The sequence below is a fragment of the Carettochelys insculpta genome, chromosome 1 (genome assembly GCF_033958435.1).
Source record: "Carettochelys insculpta isolate YL-2023 chromosome 1, ASM3395843v1, whole genome shotgun sequence".
NCBI classification, from domain to species: Eukaryota; Metazoa; Chordata; order Testudines; family Carettochelyidae; genus Carettochelys; species Carettochelys insculpta.
The window spans coordinates 327783537-327806159 of NC_134137.1; the positions used below are offsets into that span (position 1 = coordinate 327783537).

At 45.7% G+C, this 22623-nt stretch overlaps 1 protein-coding gene across 3 annotated transcripts in view; it reads right to left on the reverse strand.

The window, feature by feature from the left end:
- Positions 1 to 14811, reverse strand: part of IMMP2L (inner mitochondrial membrane peptidase subunit 2) — an 850269-nt gene extending 835458 nt beyond the window's left edge. Inside the window, exon 1 of one of the 3 annotated variants that reach the window (XM_074984087.1) lies at positions 14433 to 14811. The gene's annotated coding sequence lies outside the window, so the exon portion shown is untranslated. Of the gene's footprint in view, positions 1 to 13873; positions 13954 to 14148; positions 14254 to 14432 lie in introns of those variants that run through there. The other 2 variants (XM_074984088.1, XM_074984089.1) reach the window with 2 other exon arrangements.
- Positions 14812 to 22623: the final 7812 nt, after the last annotated feature.

Here is a 22623-nt window from a genome sequence, read left to right on the forward strand (position 1 = left end):
ATGGGTCCAGATAAAACCCCTCCCAGTAAATGGGTCAGGAGGTTAAGAAACAATACCTGAGCTACTAGCTTTGAAAATATGACTTTTTGATTTCAGCTCAAAGTTACAAAGCTGTTTTGCCAATGCTCCAAATGCACAAACCAAAGGAACTTAAACTGTTAAAAAGTGAGTTGCTGGGTCAAAAAGACAAGGGCAGCTATCCCTGAGTTTCTCATCAGGTGAAGAACAACACATGCAGGCCCCGCAGGGTGGGTCTGAAGCAACCCGGGGACACAATCCAGTGAGCGTCCAGGTTCCCAAGGCATTCCATCAACAGTAAATGGACAGAACGCAGCACTTTTGTCAACAGTTTTATCCCGCTCCCCATGAGGCATGACACTTCTGTCAACAGAGATCTGTCAACAGAAAGCCGGTCTGGACATTCGGGGGGCTCTCTGCTGACAGACAGAGCTTCCGGGACACCGGACTGCCCTATCTGCTCTGCTTCCGATTGGCTGTTTTGTCAAGAGTGGCTGGGCAATCTTGCGATCTGCTGGGCAATTTGGCCGCAATCTGTTGATAGAAGTTTTCTTCCAACAAAAACTTCTGTTGACAAATCGCTGTAATCTAGACATGGCCTAGGTAAGATAGTCATAACCACAGACAATTTAGTTGTTTCAAAATCCTGTTCCTCTAATGCTTCGCTGTGTTCTCACCGCTAAAACTAAACAATACTTAGTGTACAAAAGCTGTCTGGTTACTGCTCCTAGAGGGAGGACTTGCAGATAACAAGTCCAGCTCGTTCTCCTGAGGAAGCACAGTTGGTACACATGGTGCTATAGCCAGAGACTAAGTATCTGACTGGGAGAATCCTGGGATTCAACCGACACAGTGGGTGGCAATAGATCTATCACTTGTCCAGGGGCCCATTCAGAGGCACCAGTGAGAGGAGAGTTTCAAGGTGTAGCTAGCCCTGCAATTGTCTTAGCAGAAATCTTAAAGTCCATGTATGTAACAAACATTCCCTAGCACAGCAAACAGAAGTTATCATCTATCTTAAAGACTAACATGATCTATGCCAGCAATGGGCAATCTGCAGCCACAAGGCCACAGGCAACTTATCGGAGTCCTATGTGTGACCCACCAGACATTTTGTTTACTGTGGCTCATTTGCAAGGTTGCCAGAAACCTCTGGTTTCTGTCTGTGTCAGTGTTTTTCCTACCTGTATTACTGAAGTGACACACACATACAGCAAGATCACATGAAATGAAGTGCAAGTGACTGCACACAACATTGACTGTAAGAGCCGTGCATTACCTCTGCATCCAAACAAAGCTCTGCTATGGTACAATCAGCATCCTGCAAATTCTAGGTACATACCCTATCCCACGAGAGCATCTTGGGTCTGACGGTTTTGCAGCCCGCTGAAATGAAGCAGGGCCACTCATGCAGTCAACTTACTAGCCTAGGTTGCCCACATCTGGTCTGGTCTCACAAAAGCCACAGACAAAACTTTGACCTTTTAAATGGGTCTACTTTTATGCTGTTGCTACAGCATCTTACCAATCAGTCTCCCTTAGTACATACGATGGACGGTGCTCACTGAACAAGGCAGCTGCTCACTATTCACAGGGGCAAACATTTACCCTCTGCAGACCAGCTGCTATAAAAAGAAATCTGTTTAGCAGGTGATTTAACAGCTTCTGAGACACAGGTCTTAAACCCAGCCCCACACAGTTCATGGGAACAGCTACGTTCCACCCTCCACCAAGCAGCCTGCGTACATGGAACCCATGAAGATCAGCACCAGTGTGAGGCTCTGGCCTAGTTTGGAGAGTGCCAGAGCAGCTGATTGGCCAAATGGCCATACTGAAGCCAACAGGAGGAACAGGAAACTGTCAAAACAACTGGACTCCACCCTACTCTTCATTGTGTGTGTGTTTTGGGCTTCCTGCTCCTTCTTCCATAGCTTGATTTCCTGGCATCCTAACCTGACTTGATTCCTGGAATGTCTCTTGCAGGCTCCCACCTCCTACCTCTGACTGCCCCCAGTATCCTAATCCAGCCTGATTATGGTTCGTGCCTTGTGGCTCTGATCTCCCAAAATCCCCGACCTCGTCAACTCCCCACTCCTTTCTCATGACTGCAGACTCTGGTTCCGACCACTAGTTATGGCTGCTCACAATGTGTGCCTACATTGATGAGACTCAGGTTTTCCCTACAAGGGTGTATTTCTTCTTCTTGGCAGTCTGTCATGTCCAATGATGAAGTCTTGAGCTTGCACAGGCTTATCAGTTGTGGACTCACATGTGGCTGAGGAGTCCAACCCTTGACTGGCATGGGCATTCAAAGTAGGGGCAAGGGAATTGTCCTGGCTCTGTTGGTGCAGCTGCTGCTGTTGCTTTCCTCCTCTCACACGCATCCGTCAAGCATATGCGTCGCTGCTTTTCGAAGTTGTCATACGTGTGTCATGCAAGAGCAAGCCAACCTGTTCAGTCTTCTGCATGCTGCTCTAGCTGCTTTGGCTTTAATCCAGCATGAGCAATGTTCGCCTTCATGCAGTCTTTATACCTTTTTCAAGGCCTACCTTGATTCCTTTTTCCCTGGGAGAGTTCACCATAGAGAAGTTGCTTGAGAATTCTTGACTCCTCCATTCGTATGACGCGCCTTGTCCAGCAAAGCTCGACTTTCAGACTCATGGCTTCAGGGCTTGTGGTTCCTGCTCTGTGAAGGACTTCCAGGTTTGTGACTTGGTCCTGCCATCGAATGCGCAGTATTGACCTCAGGCTGCGTGTGTGGAAGCGCTCCAGCAGGTTCACATGTTTTCTGTGCAAGTTCCAGGTTTCACATCCATGTAGGAGACTGGTCAGGACTACAGACTTGTACACTTTCAGTTTAGTGGACTGTCAGATTTTGTAATGATCCAACACTCGTGCTCTCAAACGTCCTAACGCCTGGTTGGCCTGATTCTGTCATTGATTTCTTTGTCAAGGGAGCCATCATTGGCTACCACACTGCCAAGTTACTTGAACTCGTCCACTGTTTTTAACTGCTTCTTCAACAGAGATTGAAGGGTATATTTACATTGCAGCTAAAACCCTGAAGTGGCCCATGCCAACTGATTACAGTTTGTGGGGCTGGGTTGAAGGGGCTGTTTCACTGCGGTACAGATTTCAAACTTGGACAGGAGCCTGGGCTCTAGAACCCTGTGAGGTGGCAGGGCCTCAGAGAGCAGGGTGCAGCCTGAGGCCCGACATCGACAGGCAATTAAACAGCCCCTTTGCCAGCGTCAGTTGGCATGGGCCAGCTGCAAGTGTCTGATTATAGTATAGAGAAAGCTGAGTTCTAAGCCTACTTCTACGAGAAAGGACCATGTATAACCACTCAGTTACAGGTCTTCTGTAAAAGGAGATGAATCAGACACTTGTCTTCCTCGTAGGGGAAGAGCATGAATCATTGCTCGCTAGCAAGGGCAATACTATGCAGTGAACTATTAACACCAGTCAGCAGAAGAGGTTAATCTAAAACTCATGAGATAAAATCTTGATCCTATTAGAAAAACTCCCACTGACTACAGTGGGGCCAGATATCACTCAATAGAATTCCCAAACAGTATACTTTCTCCTGGGCCAATTTGATAAGAAGATAAGAGACCACACAAGGCAACCATGCACCATTTTATCTCTGTCCCAACTAAAATTTCTGTTTGCAAGATTCATAACAATACAGAAGGCTCCATGGCCCAGGGCCTTTGTATGTTCTAATGGACATGTGCAATTCGCATAGTTTGTAACAACCAAGTCTGGAAATAGACTTTCTTGAGAACAGCAAAATGACTCTCTCTCTGACCACAGGCATACCTCCAAGACAAATGACAAGTTCCTACTCAAAACCACAGAAGTACTAAATATGCTCCAAAGCTGTCAGAACTTCTCTTAATACTAGCAATAGCCGTGGCTACACGTGCACGCTACTTCGAAGTAGCGGCACTAACTTCGAAATAGCACCCGTCACGGCTACACGCGTCGGGCGCTATTTCGAAGTTAACTTCGACGTTAGGCGGCGAGACGTCGAAGTCGCTATCCTCATCAGGAGATGGGGATAGCGCCCTACTTTGACGTTCAGCGTCGAAGTAGGGACCGTGTAGTCATTGCGCATCCCGCAACTTCGAAATAGCGGGGTCCGCCATGGCGGCCATCAGCTGAGGGGTTGAGAGACGCTCTCTCTCCAGCCCCTGCGGGGCTCTATGGTCACCGTGGGCAGCAGCCCTTAGCCCAGGGCTTCTGGCTGCTGCTGCGGCAGCTGGGGATCCATGCTGCAGGCACAGGGTCTGCAACCAGTTGTCGGTTCTGTGGATCTTGTGTTGTTTAGTGCAACTGTGTCTGGGAGGGGCCCTTTAAGGGAGAGGCTTGCTGTTGAGTCCGCCCTGTGACCCTGTCTGCAGTTGTGCCTGGCACCCTTATTTCAATGTGTGCTACTTTGGCGTGTAGACGTTCCCTCGCAGCGCCTATTTCGATGTGGTGCTGCGCAACGTCGAAGTTGAACATCGACGTTGCCAGCCCTGGAGGACGTGTAGACGTTATTCATTGAAATAGCCTATTTTGATGTTGCTACATCGAAATAAGCTACTTCGATGTAGGCTTCACGTGTAGACGTAGCCAATATTTTCTAGTTACTGTACCTTTGGTTCACACTTTCCATAACAATTCAGTCTCAGTTGGAGACCAAGCATGAAAATACAACCGTAAAGTTTGATAAAGCTAAAAGACATTGAAAACAAATGATTATAATGCAAAGTGTATGTCAGCCTTAATATTGGCACTGCTGCCTTATCACCGGTTTTAAATCACAGTTACCTGAATATTAAAAAAATCAACTGCTGATCTGGTGAAAATCTGCAAACAAGAATTTTAAGCATGTGTTTTTTTCCATAAACAGGTACTATATATCACATCACCATTCCACTTCAAATAAAAAATGAGGTAAAAAAAGGAGAGGGAAAGAGACATCCTTAGTTTAGCTAACGTTTTTCCAATAGTATTCATATTAGCATTGTTTTCATTTACATGTAAAACTAAGCATCAAGAGTTTTGTTGTAGGCTACACACTTTACCGGAATATACACTCACATCTGTATTATTACAAATCAACCAGCTTTCAGAAACAAGCAGATTCATTGCCTTTCATTGTGTGCTACCAACAATTCTTTGCGGTATAATCATGACATGGAAAAATCAACTGTAAAGTCTTCAAAATTATAACCTTTTGAAAGGAACAAGTACCCAAAATGGAGTTCTCAGAAGCAAACAGATGAACATTGTGATCTTTGAGACACCGTGTCAACTCTGCAAAATGTATCACAGAGCAGAGCAGATCAACAAAATGAATAATAGGTCTTCCTGCCACCAATTCATTACTGGAAAATACAGTTCACTAAAGGATCAAGTCTTCTGCCAAAGTGTAGCCAGACAGCCAGCCCCCTCTCAGACCAGCATTGCTGGGAAAACAAGAGAGCCAAGACAACAGGGCACTTAACATAAATTCCAGCACAGCCTTTGAGGCTGTGAGAAAGCACAGGTGCTGCTACAATGTGCCTCTGGGAACATATACAACGATTAGGCTCACAGCAGACAGAGGAGCTGTGACAGACATGGCTCTTAGCCCCTACTAATAACTTGATGCACACACACTAACATCCCAGGTGGGAAATATGTACCCTAATAAAAAGGAATGTCCAGTAGTCGAAACTTATTGTTCCTCTCCCTTGCAAGTGTAAATTAAGTTCACACTACTCTTGCAAGAGCTGGCGTCACCCAGACAGACCAGCCCCAATTTGGCATGAGAAAGGAGAAAGAGAATACAGGACTACAGAGGTATAAGTATGGGACCAACAGCACCATAATTTTTGAGTGCTTTTCACTATGTGCTGGTCAGATAAGTGACAGCCTCCCAAAGCTTCTGCAGCTAAAGGGGTCCCTAAGCCTTGTCCCTTATTCGTCTTTCCGCAGAACTGAGTAACCGATCCTGGCTTGGCACCGCTGGAATCGAGAGATGCAAGGAGGGTAAGAAGCACCCACACCTGATCTCCTATCTTTAGTGTACACATATTTTGAAATAGAGCTCTATACTTTGTTTTTTTCTTTCTTTGGGATCGTGGCTTCAGTTTTGTAACTTGTTTGTGTGTGTAACATCTATACATTTAAATAAGTAGGCACTAGCAATTTTTTAACCACATGATTAGAATCTAGTTTAATAAATTTTGGTAACCGTTTATGCACAAGCCTGACTGTTGTTTCCCTGGGTTACTGTAAAGCAGCCAACACAATCAAAGAACCTCAGCCATTTTGGCTATAAAGCCTGGCCATTAGGTGAGAATACTAAGAGCCTAGCGTTGAGCTGTGCCGCCTCCACGGGGCAAACTCTTGGGGCGCCTGTCAGTCAATCCTGACTGCCCGCCGCGAAGGGACAGTGAGTTCTAGCAGTTGAAGTCACGGATGGTGTGAAACGGGCATAGCTGGCACCTCACCAAACATCCTTGGCCATCGGCTAACACAAAGTAACATCAGCATACCCTTCCAGTTATTTATATTCAAAAAGTAAATATATCAGGCTGCGACTACAGACTGGGAGGAATTCACTGTGTATTACAATGTCTTACCTTCTAGACAACAATCCATTTCTAAACAAAATATTATCTTTGTGAAGGGGGAAACACAATGCAAAAAGGAACAGACTTCCATTTGAAGATTACTCTCAGATTCGTTTTCATCTTTCTATTCTGAAAAGAGATACAGGTTGAACCTCTCTAGTCGGACACCCCTGGAAGCTTATCAGTGCGTAACCAGAGAATTTGCCAAACCCACAGGAGCTTAATATCGTCTAGCAGCACTACCCATGCTTCCACTGTTGCTAAATAACAGCAAAGAATAGAACCAGACGAGCCAGAACTAGTGCCTGTAAGCAAACTGATGGGATTGTCAGAAACTTAGCCAAACCCATGATAAGTGGATATCTGGCTAAGTAAAATCATGCCAGACCACAGATGTTGCTAGACCACAGTGTGCTGGACAAGAGAAGTGTAGTCATTCTACAACCTCTAATGAAGGCATTTGGGTTTGTAAAATATTTTTATCAACTTTTATAAACAGAATAAACTGAGAAATATATTTGTCCAAGACCAAAGACAGAATCAGAATAAACTCACTAAAATATATTTTATACACCTTGCAACAAGCGTTCAAGGCACAAATTATTACTGTACATTATTTATTAATAATGCCAAATTGACTGTCATACTACAGAACTAAGTGTTTCTACAGATGTCAGAAAATGGTATCAAATTTTGATTTTTTTCCCCCCCAAGATTTCCCTTTACTGTGAGTCATCAGATTTCATCCTTGAGCATTAGAGGGCACTATGGGACTGCAATAGCCACCACTGTGCATTCTGCTTAGCAGTGTTTGCTGCCATTTTGATTTTGAATCTGATATTCATGGCAAGAAACATGCTTTGCCAACTGCCACATCCATTATTTGACACTGAACGGTAAGTGTACCTGGCTCAAGTCTCTACTAATTGGTAGTAAATATTATTTGGGAAATGTATGATATTAACTTTGCAGAACAGCACAGAAGAGCATTATATCGTGCAGTTTAGAAGGAAGGCAAGAGCAAAGAGTCACTATTATTTTTCACTGGTAAATTATTTCATTGTAAATTGTATGCATGTCAGATGGACTGCAAGCACTACTTTCACAGAACAGAAGATACGATATATAACTTGGTAAGATGGAAGATGTCATATTCTTGGTCTTCTCAATGCAGGTGGCAAAACAGTGTTTTTTGGGTTTTATTGTTGTTGTTCCCGGACACATAACACTGCTAAAACTACACAATTTGCCAAATATTTTAGATCCTCCAGAGTGCATTCCAAGCCATTCAAATTCACTGTATTTTCATCAGCTGATGACCAAGACTCTTTAAAAAATAATTGACATATTATAAATAACAAATATATGTTTGGACATCTATTATTTACTGCGAAATGACTGAAATGAACCTAACTGATAAACAACAGGATAGTGATTAGGTAAATTGAATAATAAAACTAATTCCTGGTATGTGTCCTGTGTAAATATATATTCTCAAATAATTTAGTTCTTGTAGCATTTTGAAAACTGATTTTCAAATTTTGATTAAAACACCACGGAAGCAACTGCTTAGAAACTAAAGATTCATCCATTCCTGCCAAATTTTCAAAAAGAGTGGGGGAAAAAAAGCCCCGATTAGCCTCTATAAATAAATGTCAGTTTTTAGGGAAATGTATTTTTGGACACTAATTAGAACTGTCACTAGGATTCATAGGTCCTGAAGGACTTTATTATACCATACTGTCCATCAGACATACTGAATCATCTTTTTAGGTTGAAAACCCAATGCTGAATCCAAGGAAAACTAGAAGGTATGGGTATTTCATAAATCATTTGAAGACTCTTGCACCTTAACTCTGGGGTTCTTACCAAAACATCCCAAACCAAAATTCCGGTTACACTCATCTCTCACTATATGAGCACAACTGGTTCCCAAATTTCTGCTCATAGGCAAAAATTCATAAGAGCGACACTAAATTCCCATTAAAATACATGTAAAAGTCTCCAATTTGTTCCAAGTGCTTGTAACTTGACATAAACCAGTTGAGTTTAGGTACTTTTCTGATGTATTTGAATAGTTTGGCACCAGAAATAGGATGCAGTGTATGTATGTAGAGGAGGGATTCCCAACCTATTGGTCCCATTAGATTTGTTAAAAGTCGCCAGCTGAGCAGTTCCCAGCTGCATGTGGCTGTTAAAGAAGCTATCTGCAGTTTCTTAACACTGCTACCTCAGGCAGATATCTATCAATAGTGATAGTTGCTGGAGGTGGCAGCTCTCTCTGTCACCAGGGATAGCAATTACCTTATGCCTAGGTGCTGAAACCTTAACACTTGAGTTAATTGCTGGGAGCAGGAGGGCTGGGGGAGCCACCAAGCCTAGCAGCCCTGGTGAAGAGGCTGCGGGAGGAGGAGGAGTGTCTGAGGCTGGGGCTGTTGAGGGATGCAATGGGGATCTAAGACTGGGGGAAGTTTGGGGATGCTAGGGGGGTTGTAAGGCTGGGGGCAGTTTGGGGCTGCAGGGAAAGTCTAATACTGGGAGTTATTTGGGGCTGCTGGAGGGGTGTAATCCTGGGAGCAATTTGGGGCTCTTGTGGGGGTCTAAGGCTGGAGGGGGTTTGGGGCTGCTGGGGAAAGTATGGGACCTAGGAGGGTGGGGTTTAAAACCTGGCCAAGGGTGAGGACTGTGGGGCAGGTGTGGGGACTAATACAGTAAACCCTCAAGTTACCCAGGGGTTGTTCCTGCAACCCCTGCATAACTCAAATTTTCCTGCAACGGGTGGGGAGCCAGGAACCAACAGGGCTGGTCAGTTTTCTGGCTCTCAGAGTGGCAGACTGGTTCCAGTCTCCCCATGGCTTGCAGGGCTGGGAAAAACTTACCAGCTCATAGCTTGTCAGTTTCATGTTCCTGGTCACTGCAGGGGAGGGAACCAGGCTAAGAGCCTTCTCCCTCTCTTCCCCCAGATGCAGGGCTGTCAGACAGCTGCATGTTTGAGGGAAGGGAGGGAAAAGGCTCCAGCTGTGGGTCTCTCTCCCCTCTGCCTGAGACTTCACAGTTGGCTGCACTCCAGCCATGGGGCTGCAGGTCTCCCCGCCCCCTGGCCAAGGACCCCGCTCACATAAGCACGGGAAGTTCACTCATATAGTGAATAAAGGTAGGTATATATGTTCCTCATTTAGTGAGTACTCATTAGCACAGTACTTGTTAAATGAGGGATGAGTGTATTCTCAGAACAAAAGATCTAGCTACTAATTTTATCATTAAAAATGCAATTTGAATATGAAGAGTTTAATGTTTTCCTCATAACTGTTTACATACTAGCAGTCATTTAGCACTTTAAAGTCTAACAAAACAACTTATTAGGTGATGAGCTTTAATGGGGCAGACCCACCTCTTCAGATCTGGAAATAGTGCTGAACATGAACTGGGGGTGGGTTTTGGGACTGAGAGGGATTAAGCCGGGGTGAGGTTGGGGGGATGGTTTGGGTCTGAAAGGGATTAAGCCTGAGGATGGGGTGGGCAGGTTTGAGGCTGAGAGGGTTTAAGTCCGGGATGGGGAGACTTGACCTCTCTCAGCCTCAAGCTCACCCCCAGGTTTAACCCCCTCAGCCCCAAACCCAGGATTAACCAACCTCAGATGATGCCTGCTCCCCACCACTGTTCCTCCACGGCAGCTGCTGCCTCTTCCTCACCACGGCTGCGCGGCTCTCCCCCAATTCTGCTATTCCCTTCCCCCACCTATAGCACAGGTGGCTCCAAGTCCTACCACAGTGAAATACTGCAACTAAATTTAAGGAGTGACATGAGGCTCGGGAGCCGCACCCTATGCCCCACACTCACTTTGCCAGTTTGGATAAAATGACATGGCTGCCAGCTTCACGGGCCAGATGAAAAGACTCCGAGGGCCAGATTCTGGCCCACAGGCCATGTTGGCCTCCCCTGGTTTGAGAACATTTTGTCTGAGGATCTGACAAAATGCAAAGAAGATATCAATTTGAGATTTCTAGAAAGAGCTACATCACTTGACCCTAAATTTAAGACTCTGAAGTGCCTTCCAAAATTTGAAAGGGATGACATGTAGAACATGCTTGCAGAATTCTTAAGAGAGCAACACTCTGACATGGAAACTGCAGTAGCCAAACCATCAAGAAAATAAAACAACTTTCTGATGTAAGCATCTGATTGTGATAATAAAAATGAACATACATCAACCCACGATGCTTTGAATTGTTATCCAGCAGTACCCAGTGTCAGCATGGACACAGGTCCTCTGTACTGGTAGCTGAAACATTAGTGGACAATCAAATCTTTAGCACAATTTTCACGATAAAGAGACTGTACTACAGCATAAGGTGAAAGAATTTTTTTACAGTTCAAACAAAAATATAAAGTAAGCACTATACACCTTATATTCTGTGTTGTAACTGAAATTAATATATTTGAAAATGGAGAAAACATCCAAAATATTTAAATAAATGGTATTCTATTATGGTTTAACAGCAAATTTTTCACTACTTTGATCATTTGGCAGTCCTACACACAATGCATTTACTGATCTCAGCACAACCTCAAAGCATTTGTTTTGATCTTTGATACACATTATCTACATGCATAGCACCAATCCACATATTTTATTCTAATAAACTGGTATATACTGTATATGATTTAATTCATTAGTTACTCATTGTATTATGGCAGCTGCTATGGGGCCCCATTGTGTAGGTTCTGTATTAAACACAGAACAAAAAGATGTCCTTTCCCCCAACAGTGTACAACCTAAGAAATACACAGCAAACTATAAGAGAAGGCTAGCCAACATAATAGGCATTAATCTCTGCACTCAACTCTATTCTCAGTTTTTTGTATTCATCACAGCAAAGGAGACTTTGAGGACGAATCTGAAAGTTGATAGTGAGGATGCTTTGCAGATATTTGAAGACAGTCTCTCCCCAGCACGTAAAACAGTATGGGAGAAGCATGAAAGCGCTGTTCGAAAATTTAAACAAGTTGGCAGAGGATCAGAACACAATGACAATAGAAAATATGAGATGGTGGGCAGCATGGGGACTGACAGTGAAAGACCTTGAAAGTAATACAAGCAGCTTGTGTTTGATGCAAAAAAAAAAAAAAGTGTGTAGTGGGGGATGGGGGGGTGGGGTTTGAACTGACAAAAGCAATGAGCTAGGAAAATCACTTTTATAGTATAAATATGAGAACAAAATTGTTCTGCAAAAATACAAGAACAAAATTGTATTTGTTCAGGCCAGAAAGCTGAATACTGCTGTAAACAAGGCACTAGATTATGATTATATAATAAATACCCTCCCTCGTGAACTAACATCTAAAATTCCTTAACAGTCAAAAGGGACAATATTTTAGTATGTTAAGAACTCCGGTACCCACAAATTCACGGGGGGGGGGGGAGCGGATTATTTTAAGGTACTGTTTCCTACACTAACCCAAGACCTATGAAGCAGCTTTCCCAGTTTACCAACATCACAGTCCAATGTTCTGATGTACTAGTTAGTAGCATGAGTACGCTTTAAGTCTGGAAGATCAGGAAGTCCACAAAAATAATTGCAAATCCATAACATATTGAGAAATTTTAAAAAACTATTACGGGGTTATGTCCTACACAATGTAAAGCATTAATATAAAAATTAAGAGCCACCAAATATAAACAAAATTATGTTTCCCATAAAAGAAATATAGGAAGAACCAAGAGGACATGCTTAGACAATCTTTCCGAACTACCTAATTATAATTTGTATTCTGCCCTTGAGCAGAAGCAGTAATCGAAGACACTGAAGGACAAGATCCTTACAAGTAATCAAGCAGCAAGCACTAAAGACTATACTTTCAGATTACTGATTCTACAATGACAAATCTAACCCTGTCTTCTGTTACTCCTACGGGAAGTCTACACCACTGTGCACACACATATTTCATGTGCTACTTTTTTCCCCTCAGAAAATAGCTTCTGCTGAACAGTTGCTGCAGTTTTACTTTTTGTCCAACAGAGGGCACTATGCACCTGAATACAACAGTTGCTCCTGGCCAGCGTTCGGGGAAACGAACAAGCCTGCCTACTTCAGACTTCTTGTCAGGTTTGGCCAGAAGACACGGGATATGTGGAAACGAACAGTATGGGGCATATGCAGGGTTAGACAAGAGGTTCATAAGGGTTAGTGGGGGAGGAAAGACTTGAAAAGGGGCAGGGACCGAATGAGAGCAAAGATGCAGGGTCACATGGGCAGAGAGCAAGGGGGTGCAGAGCTGTAAGGGGAATGGCTAAATGGGGGCACTGGCACATGGGGACAAGGAGAAGAGGAACAGGGTCACATGGGGGAGTAGGTGTCTGAATGGCGGTGGAGGGATACATGGAGAGGGGCTCAAGGACACGAGGATGCAGGAACACAAGGGGACCAGAGCAGATGAGCCTGAATGCCAGAGGTTGGGGTCAGCCATATTCCTGAAACACATCCCTAACAATCCCTCCTTACAACCTCAAAAAACCTGTTCCTCACCGTTCCCACCTATATCCAACAGCCTTGCAAGCTCAGATACAGGCTCCTTCCCAGAAATTACCTCCATCACCCCAGAATCTCCCCAGCCCTTGCACTGTTTCTGAGTGACAAGGTTGTTTTTAAGTATAGAACGCTGAATCATCCAGCGTTTTGAATTCTGTGAGATGTGTTACTAAAAAAACCCCACGGGCGTTATTTCCGACGAAGTGGCTGCATGCTTCCGCAGGCTGCAGCACAAACACAACACGCTGGCGGCAAAGCACGCAGCAGGTACAAGAGCGAGGTATGGAAGATGAAAGGCAGCACCCGTCCCTCTGACCCCTTCGTGCAGGAGTGGAGGCCCCCTCGAGGGCATGAAATTTCATGGCGGGAAGGGGGTCTCAGACTCACGCAACTCATTAAAAACGCTGAACTGTTCCCGTTGTTATCTATGTGTAAGCACAATGATACACCGATTAATACCGGGTCTTTTTACATTCTACAGCCTTATTGTCTTACGTGCGCCACAAAGGGAAATGTTGGGGTTTTTTTTCTTTTCATAGGGACATAACCAAAATTTCCCGCCGCATGGATTGCGTTCGACAGCCCGGGGGAGGGAGAGGGGCTGAGCGGCTCCCCCGCCCCCGGGTAGAATGCTTGCTCGCCCCTGCCTCAATGACCGACACAGGGCAGCGCCCAGCCGTGGCTATGCCGGGGATTAGTGCAGCCCCCTCTCACCGCCGGCAGCCTCCAGACTGGCCCCGGCCGGACGGAGTATCCAGGACAGAGCGGTAGCGCTCCCCCTTCGGGCGCGCTAGGCGGGCTGGCTGCCTGGTGCACTTCCGTGGCGGGGGAGGGGGAACAGCCCAATAAACCTTCTGGGCGAGACCATTTGTTTTGAGGTAGCCTTCTGGGCACCTGCCCTGGCCTCTCCCGCTACAGGGAGTGAGAGGCGGGAGTCCCCGCCTGGCTTTGCTCCCGCCCAGCATCGGACTACGGTGCCGCGAGCACACCTGGGGCGGGAAAGCAACTTTCCTCCGCTGTTGCTATCGTCGCAGCACCGCCCCCCCCCACCTCTGCGACCTTCCTCCTCTTGGGGTCCCTCCCCACTACAGAATGTACCCGCCCATCTGCTCGGCGGCTGCGGCTCTGCTAAAGGGGGAATGAGTGCTCCCTCCCCTCAGCTTCCGGACCCCATCCCCCACACGCGCTGTGCGCGCCACTAGAGGCCCCGGAGCTTTCTGAGCTCTCCCGGCTGCCGTCATTTTCCTCCCGCCCGCCGCGCGGCGCCGCTTACCGCAATTTTTCAGCCTTCCTAGTTTGAAGGACGCGCGGACAGCGAGAACGCGCTCATGACGTATGAGCGGCATGTGCCCTCCAGTGGGGCGGGGTATGGGGGGAAGAGGGAAGAAGCGGCTTTCGGTCACGTGACCAGCACGGGTCGAGGACGCGTGCCGCGTGGTAGAGGACCGAAGCGGACAGTTTCCACAGAGCGGGGCTGGGTTAGCGGGTGTGAGTCGGCCCTTGTGTACTCTGCCGCGCGCAGTGTCTCGTGGTACGGTTAAGGGAACAGGCGTTTCCGATACCACGTGGGGGCGCCTGTGGTAAATATCGGGCTGCGGCTGGTTTCATGGCACTCTCTTCAGAGGGTCCAGTCAGCATGGCAGCCGCGTGTGCTGGACCCCACGCCGGACGGCGATCATAGCTCCCTGTCAGAAGTAGGGGACAGGGAGCTGTAGTGGGGAAGGGCAGCTCCTCCAAGCCGTGGGGAGCCGGGAAGGAGGCCCGGGGAAGCAGCAGCTGCCGGCGGTCTCTGGGAGCCCTAGGGAAGTGGCAGCTGCCTGTGCTTCCCCAAGGCTCAGAGAAGTGACTACCGCCAGGTTGCTGCTGGTGGAAAAGGTGGGGCGATGTGTGTAAAAGGGAGTTATAAGGAGAAAGGAGAAAACTTGTTCTTCTTGGCCTTTGAGGATAGAACAAGAGTCAAGGAGCTTAAACTGCAGCAAGGGAGGTTTAGGTTGGATAGTAGGAAAAAGTTCCTAACTGTCAGGGTGGTCAGACAGTGGAATAAATTGCCAGGGGAGGTTGTGGAATCTCCATCACTGGGGATATTTAAGAACAGGTTAGATAGATGTCTATCAGGGATGGTTTAGATAGTACTTGGTCCTGCCATTGGAACAGGGGCCTGGACTCGATGGCCTCTCGAGGTCCCTTCCAGTCCTAGTGTTTTATGATTCTTTGAGACAGGCTAAATACCGGACAATGAGTCCCATTTAAAAAATAAGTGGGGATGCCTTTTTGGCATTCCGAATACAGGACTGTCCTGCCCAATTTGGGATGGATGGCCATCCTACCTGTGGTTACATACCACCACTGGCACTGCTACTCCCCACATTTCAGATGTTAAAACCTTTTTGCATGTGGCTCAGACCAAGTTGTAAGTCTGGGCCTGTTATCAGTAGTGTGTATTACATCCTTTTTTGAGTTAGTACCAATTGTTGTAATACACTAAATAGTGCTTTTCATCTGTAAATACCCAGTAGTAGTAGTAGGCATCCTTCAGTCTGCATAGACTATGGATCGCACCCTTTATAATTTCAATTGAGGACTTCATTTACAGTGTCTACTGTAACTATGAAGACCCACACGAGAGTGACAGTCCTTGCTGCATCTCTTGCAGATGTGGTGGGTGTCTGGCAAGTCCTTAGTGTGCTTTCTGCTGTAAATCCCCAAGCACTTTGCAGAGGAATTAAGTACCATCCACAGTTTACACTTGGAGAAAGGGAAACACTGAAAAGTAAAAAAGAGGAAGCCGTGCTAGTCTGTACACTATCAAAACAAAAAGCAGTCAAGTAGCACTTTAAAGACTAGCAAAATGGTTTATTAGGTGAGCTTTCGTGAAGAAGTGGGTCTGTCCCATGAAAGCTCACCTAATAAACCATTTTGCTAGTCTTCAAAGTGCTACTTGACTGCTTTTTGTTTTGATACAAGTAAAGTGGGTTTCTGGGAATAAAACTGGAGGGAGAGGGGGGCATGACAGCACATTACATCTCTCCAGGACCTCCGTTAGTGGGACACAATTCAGGAAAGCAAGTTCCAGCCCGGCTGAGATGGGAGATGACAGTTCTCCAGGGATATGGGATGCAGAAATTTTGCCCATAAAAGCACCTAATTTTTTGCCCCTGTGCAGGACTGTCCAAACCATATAGGTAAACAAGGCAGTCACCTAGCACACTGCTCCTAGTGCAAAGGCAGGGCATACTTTTTGAATCAGGTGCCTGGGCGCCTGAGGGCAAAGTGAGCCTTGGCCCTAAAGTCATAAGACAGGTTTGAGTATGTATCTCCAATGGGGAGGAACAGCTCAGTGGCTTGAGCATTGACCTGCTAAACCCAGGGTTGTGAGCTCAGTTGTTGAGTGTGCTGTTAAGGGATCTAGACCAAACAGATTTTAAAAAAAATAGGGATGGTGATGGGTTCTGCTATGAAGCAGGGACTGGACCCAATGACCTCTGAAGATCCCTTCCAGTTCTGTGAGATAGGTATCTCTCCATATACACAATGGCCTCAACTAAAAATGTTTAGGGAGCTCAGGCAAATAGATTTAAAAAAAATCTGTCAGGGATAGCGTGCATTATTGCCATGTCAGAAGTTGAGTTATTTCACATTGTGTAGCACGGCTGTGTACATAAATAGTATTGAAATGTGTCATGACATAGTTTCAAAAGAGAGCCACTTGGTTGTGCTGTGTGGTGTTGGGGTCTGGCAATTCAGTTGTTAGCAGCAGCCTACTGGCCAGTCAGACATCTGAATCAGTGTTTCTTGCTGTTTAGTGAAGGTTGGTTGTTGACCCAGAACTGCTGTTCTGTGGTGTTACAGGCTGTGATCCTGAAGATGCCATGCCCACAAAGAATTTGGTTTGTGTTAGAGGTGAAAGTAACTTAAAATTTCTTACAGGTAGTGTCCTATTGCAACTTGGGTCCCTGTCAGCTCCTGAAATTGCTCCCTGCTTGCATTTGCCACAGTTCAGCCAGCTGTTGCCAGTGCTGCATACCAGGGCATATGCATTTACTTTCATCTCTGGTTGGACTTGAAAAATTTGGTAAGGGGTTTTAACAAGATAGTAAAAGGACCATGACAAGTATGTGTTTATTGCAGCCCATTACTGGAAAAGTAAGCTCTGGTTTCTCAAATACCTGACTGCTAAATGTTAACAAATACTTCTTGACATATACATTCCTTTCTGTTCTAATTGTAATAATGTTCAATAATAATAGAAATTCTGGGCCAACAGTTTCTGGCATCCTAAGAGAACTAGGACTTTGGTGAGGATGATGTCCATAGCCTCTGTTTGCCAGAAACTGTGAATGGATGGCAGGATAGATCACCTGTTCTTTTCATTCCCTAAGGGATACTTGACATTGACCACTGTGAGAAGATAGGATACTGGTCTAGATTAATCTTGGTCTGACCTAGTATGATTGTTCTTGTGAAGTTTTTGTAACGTTGCGGGGGAGGCTCAGAACAAAAAAAAAAAAATGAGAACCCCTGCAGTAGGCCACACTGCCTCCCTTGTTTCAACATTGTTTCTATAAAATGGCTGATACCAGTATTATGAACTGCCTGTATTGTTGGAGAATGAGAAAGACCTAAGCAACATGCATGATATATATAGATCTAAATGCTAAAAATGAAGTGTGAGCACAGTTACTGCAGAAGGTGCTGATCCTCCCCACACTTCTGCAGCAGGAGAGCTGTCCATTAAAGAGTTGGTGGAAGCTTCAAAACATAATACAAGCCTCTCTGGGAAAAAAGGGTTACCATATAAAAACAAGGACACCCCTCGGATGGAGTGTATCTGTATCAGTATCTACTAACCCATATTAATGTATTATAGTATATATAGTACATTAATATAACATGAGTTGATAGGTACAGCTACGCTCCCTCTCAGGGTGTCCTATTTTTTGAAAGCTTGGAAAACTAGTTGTAAATTCTTGAAGGTGAAAGTTTTTGTGTCATTTACCATCTGCTGGATAACAACATGAGAGGAGTCCATGTTCCTAAAACTAAACTTATTCTTTAATAAGATAACTATTTTTGAAATGCTCCAACTGCAGATAGCTTTTAAGCCAACCGCACAGAGGCAAGCTTCCTGGTGCATCCTCCAAACTTTTCCTTCCTGCAGGCTGCGCTGCTCACTTCAACTTGCATGCAGGTTGCTGTCTTTCCTTTCAACAAATAGTGTGTTTTATGCTAACTTTTGGTGACATGCCCACTGTAGGGACTTGACTTTAGTGCCAGTCCTTTGTTGTCTTCTAGGTCTCACAATCTTTCATATATGTTAAATCTTGAAGACAGTGTCTTACTTTGTGTTATGACTATTGGTTCCACCCTGTTGCTGTTTTCATTCTGTTGGACAGTATCCTGATAGTTCTCTATATTGCTCATGAAGCTTTTTTTTTTTCTGACTCTCTTACATCAGGCCAAATGGTGGATGAGGCTTTTTTCTAAGTCCTCCGTTCCCTGGCCACGTCTTAATGTACCAGCTGTCTTCCAATAGCACATTTTTGTCCTCAATTTCATCTCCACTTGTTAGTACAGAGTTTTAAGAATTGTATGAATATTAACAAGATATTTATATATTCGCTGTCTGACCGATCTTTCTGTGCTGAAGACTGCAGCCTCAATACTTTGATCCAGGGTCTGTCACCTGTGATTCTCAGGGTTTTAGAACCCCCTTCCCCTCCCTCAAAAAAAAGTAGACTGTATAGAAAGTAGATCAAGGTAAAGTGTATTAGGGAATGATTACAAAATCAGGGAATTTGGGATAGAGAGTAACATATAAACATTTTTAAAGAAACACAATAAAATCAGTGATACAGTGACTTACTCAGCTGGCTTGAAGCTCAGAACCAGCTTGATAAACCCAGCTATGTCAGGTAATTCCAGGCAAGGAGATCCCTGTATGAAGACCTGATCCGATGACCGATTGATGGCTGCTGTCTAAATGTGCGCTAGACCTTCAACCTGTGGGCTCTACAGAGCCTTTGTGGAGGACAGCTGAGGAGTCCCTTGGTGTTGTTTGAGAAAGGAGAGCTGCAGGTGATCCACGGATTCAGGGGACTAGATGGTATTTCAGTGATGGTTAATGAAAGGGATGTCTCTTCCTTTTTCTCCTCACAGGTACTGATAACTGTTGAAAAGAGACTATCTGCCTGGACACAGAAGCACACAGCAAAAGGAATCGGAAACACAGATACTCAGGATCAGGAACGACAGGCAGTTGTTGTAGTCCCTTCTTTTATAGATGTGTAGTCTCAGCTCAGACACCCTAAACACTGTACTGCCACCAGGATGGATAGCCCCTGGTTCTAGACATATGGCCTTTTTTATGCCCTCTCATTACTGGGCAGATTACATAGGTCAGATGACATCTTCTTTCCCTCCTTAACCAAAAAAAGCACCAGCTAGCCCAACAAAAAGAATTACAAAATGTTGGAGAAGCCACAATATAAACAAAATTAGTTTTTGAAAAATTCTCTTTACAACTAAGCCATACCATCTTGCCTTTAAATTTTAAAAACTTTATGAATATTGAACATAGGTATGTATTGATATTCACATTTCACTTAAACTGTTAAATATGAGCATCTGATTTTCTTCTGCTTATTTTCTTCACTTCTTTTCCTTTCCTCCATTTTTCATGTTCTTTTTCTACTCTATGCCTCTTCCTCTACAAATATCTTCCTGTTTTGTTCATTGCATCACTTTAAATCTCCCGCATTTCCTTTTTTCCAATCCCTGTTTACTGGTTCGTATCTTTTTACCATTTTTATCCAGATTTTGACAAAACCATGGGAAAAAAAAAGCCAATGAAGCCAAAAAGCCAAAGAAGATGTTCTTTACTTGCACACTTTAATAGAGAGATGGACAAATTGCAGTCATGTTGACAGTCAAAACCTTCTCTTCCTTCTTTGAGAAACTTCTGAAACCAGACTGAAAGACACAGTTTGATACAGAGATAGAGAAAATTGCCTTAGGAAAAGAAGATAGACGTCAGTGGAAGAGAAAGTGAAGAAGAGTAAAAAAAGGACAAACTCCAACAACTGAATAACTGAAGGAGGAAGCATAATAATATTTTATATATATTTTGTTACCAGATGATAGACTCAACTGCATAAATTGCTTCTTTTTAATTTAAAACACTTCTATTCTTACTTGTTTATTCCATCACTCAAGGCTGGGGCCAACCATGCGAACTTTCCAGGGAAAATCCACTCACTACCTCTCCCCTAACTTGGATACAGCCCTCCAATCAAGAACAGACAGCAAGCAATAAAGTCTTTAAAAACAAAAATGACATTTATGTTAGAAGTGAGGTTACAATAAAAGAGTGAGGACAGGTAAAATAAACAGTAAATATTACAGTTAGGGTGCATCTACACTAGGATTCTACTTCAAAGTTAACTTCAAAGTGTGGGGCTACTTTGAAGTAGCCTGAGTAGTATCTACACGTTTTCCCTTTCTTCAAAGCTAACTTTGAAGTAAGGGAGCCCAACATCAAAGTCCTTACTCCGTTCCTGGGAATGGAGTAGAGCCCTACTTTGGAGTTTAACTTTAAAATAAGGTATCTGTAGATGCTCTGCACCCGCTAGTTCAAAGTAAAGCATCTGCCATGGTAGTGGCTCCTCAGGAGCCCGGAGACACTCTGGCCAGCCCAGGCAGGGCTCTATGGTCAGTGCTAGCCGCCTGACAGGAAGCAGCTACTCAGCAATCCCAGGAAGGAAGCTGAGACCATGGCAGAAGCAGGGAAACCACATGCTCCCTACTGCACGGCTCCCTCTCAAAACCCCAGCTACCACCTGCACCGCTGCCAGCCATGGGATCAACGTAGGACCCCACTGACCCCCAGAGCCCATCAGCAAGACCCTTGAGGGCTTGCAGCAGCCAGGCAAGCTGTGCCCAAAGAAGGGCCCTTCATGGAGCTAGGCAGAATTGCAGGACTTTGTTGGACTGTGGGGGGGAGGGGTGGGACGAGGAGGTCCTGCTGCACACCAGGGCTCACCAGCACAATGCCGATGCCTTCAAGAGGTTGGGCGGTGAGCTTGCCACCTCAGCCAGACTGGGGAGAGCATCCAAATGAAAATGAAGGAGCTGTGTCAGGTGTATTGCCAAGCAAGGGATGCAGCCAGCTGATCCGCAGCACAGCATGTCCTCTGCCCCCATTACAGGGAGATGCACTGGCTCCTGGGGCTGAAGGAGGTGGCCCCACCAGGCCACCTTGCGGCCACCACCAACCCCCCCTTGCAGACACAGAACGAGGAGGGTCCATCGGGCACCACCAGCCCTGCCCTGAGGAACTAGGGTACTGGGGGCAATGACGAGTACAGCAATGGGACCCTTGTCATCACCCTTCTCTCTAGAACAACCAGCAGGGCCTTCATCTGTGCATTGCCTGAGGTCCTGGAGGTAACAGCTGATAAGTATGGGGCATTTGGGATGTCACAGAGCTCCTGCTTCCTGCAGTCACCCACTTCCCAGCAAACCTGTCCCTGGTCACCCATGTGGAACTGGCTGTTGGCTCTTGGCCAGTGTGGGTACACCAGCTGCAGTCCCAGCACCCCACCACCACCCACAGACACCCTGGGGAATCTGAGTCCACAGCACTCCCACCCCGACCTCCCTGTGTCACAGCTGTGTTCTAGTCCCACAGGGGTTCCAGGACCCAGGGTGTTACAGGCACCCACAGCTGCCGTGGGTCCCAGCCCTCCACCCCAGTGGGTGATTGAGCCCTTCCCCACCCCTGCCCCCTCCTCCAAGTTTGGTACCCCTCCTCCCTTCTATACATAGTTTCCCCCTTGTAAATAGGTTGAATCGTTGGTTTGATGGTGTGAAAAAACATGTTCATTCCTACAAACCCCAGTAAAAGTTACCATTCTAACCATAACCCCGAGTCCCTAGTATATGGTGGGGGTGGGGGGTATGGTGCAGAGGGTGGCTGGGAAAGTCAGTGCAGGCCCCCGTCAAAGGCCTCACAAAAGACCTCCTGGACCCTCACCCCATCCTTTGGTCTTGGCAGCATGGGGCAGCAAGTGGCTACTCATACCTGGCCCCCAGGTCCTCAGCCCAGCCCTGCATGAAGGGCTACTGTCTCAGCAGGCAGCAGCCACACCAGGCACATTTGGGAAGCTGACATCCACTGTCATGAGGAGGCACCAAAACCTCCTCTTTAACTTCCCAAATGCCCGCTTAATGGTGCCCCTGGCATGGTTTAAGTGGCTGTTGAAAACGTCTTGGGACAGGGTGGTGTATCCCCTATAGGGCTGCATGAGCCACAGGTGCAGCTGGTATGCGGCATCAGCCACAATACGGGGCAACATCGACATATCCCCCAGTGGGAGCTCCTGTGGGAGGACGTAGGTGCCCTGGTCCATCTGGCATCCCAGTCATAAATTCCAGAACACCAGGGCATCATGGGCCTTGCCTGACTA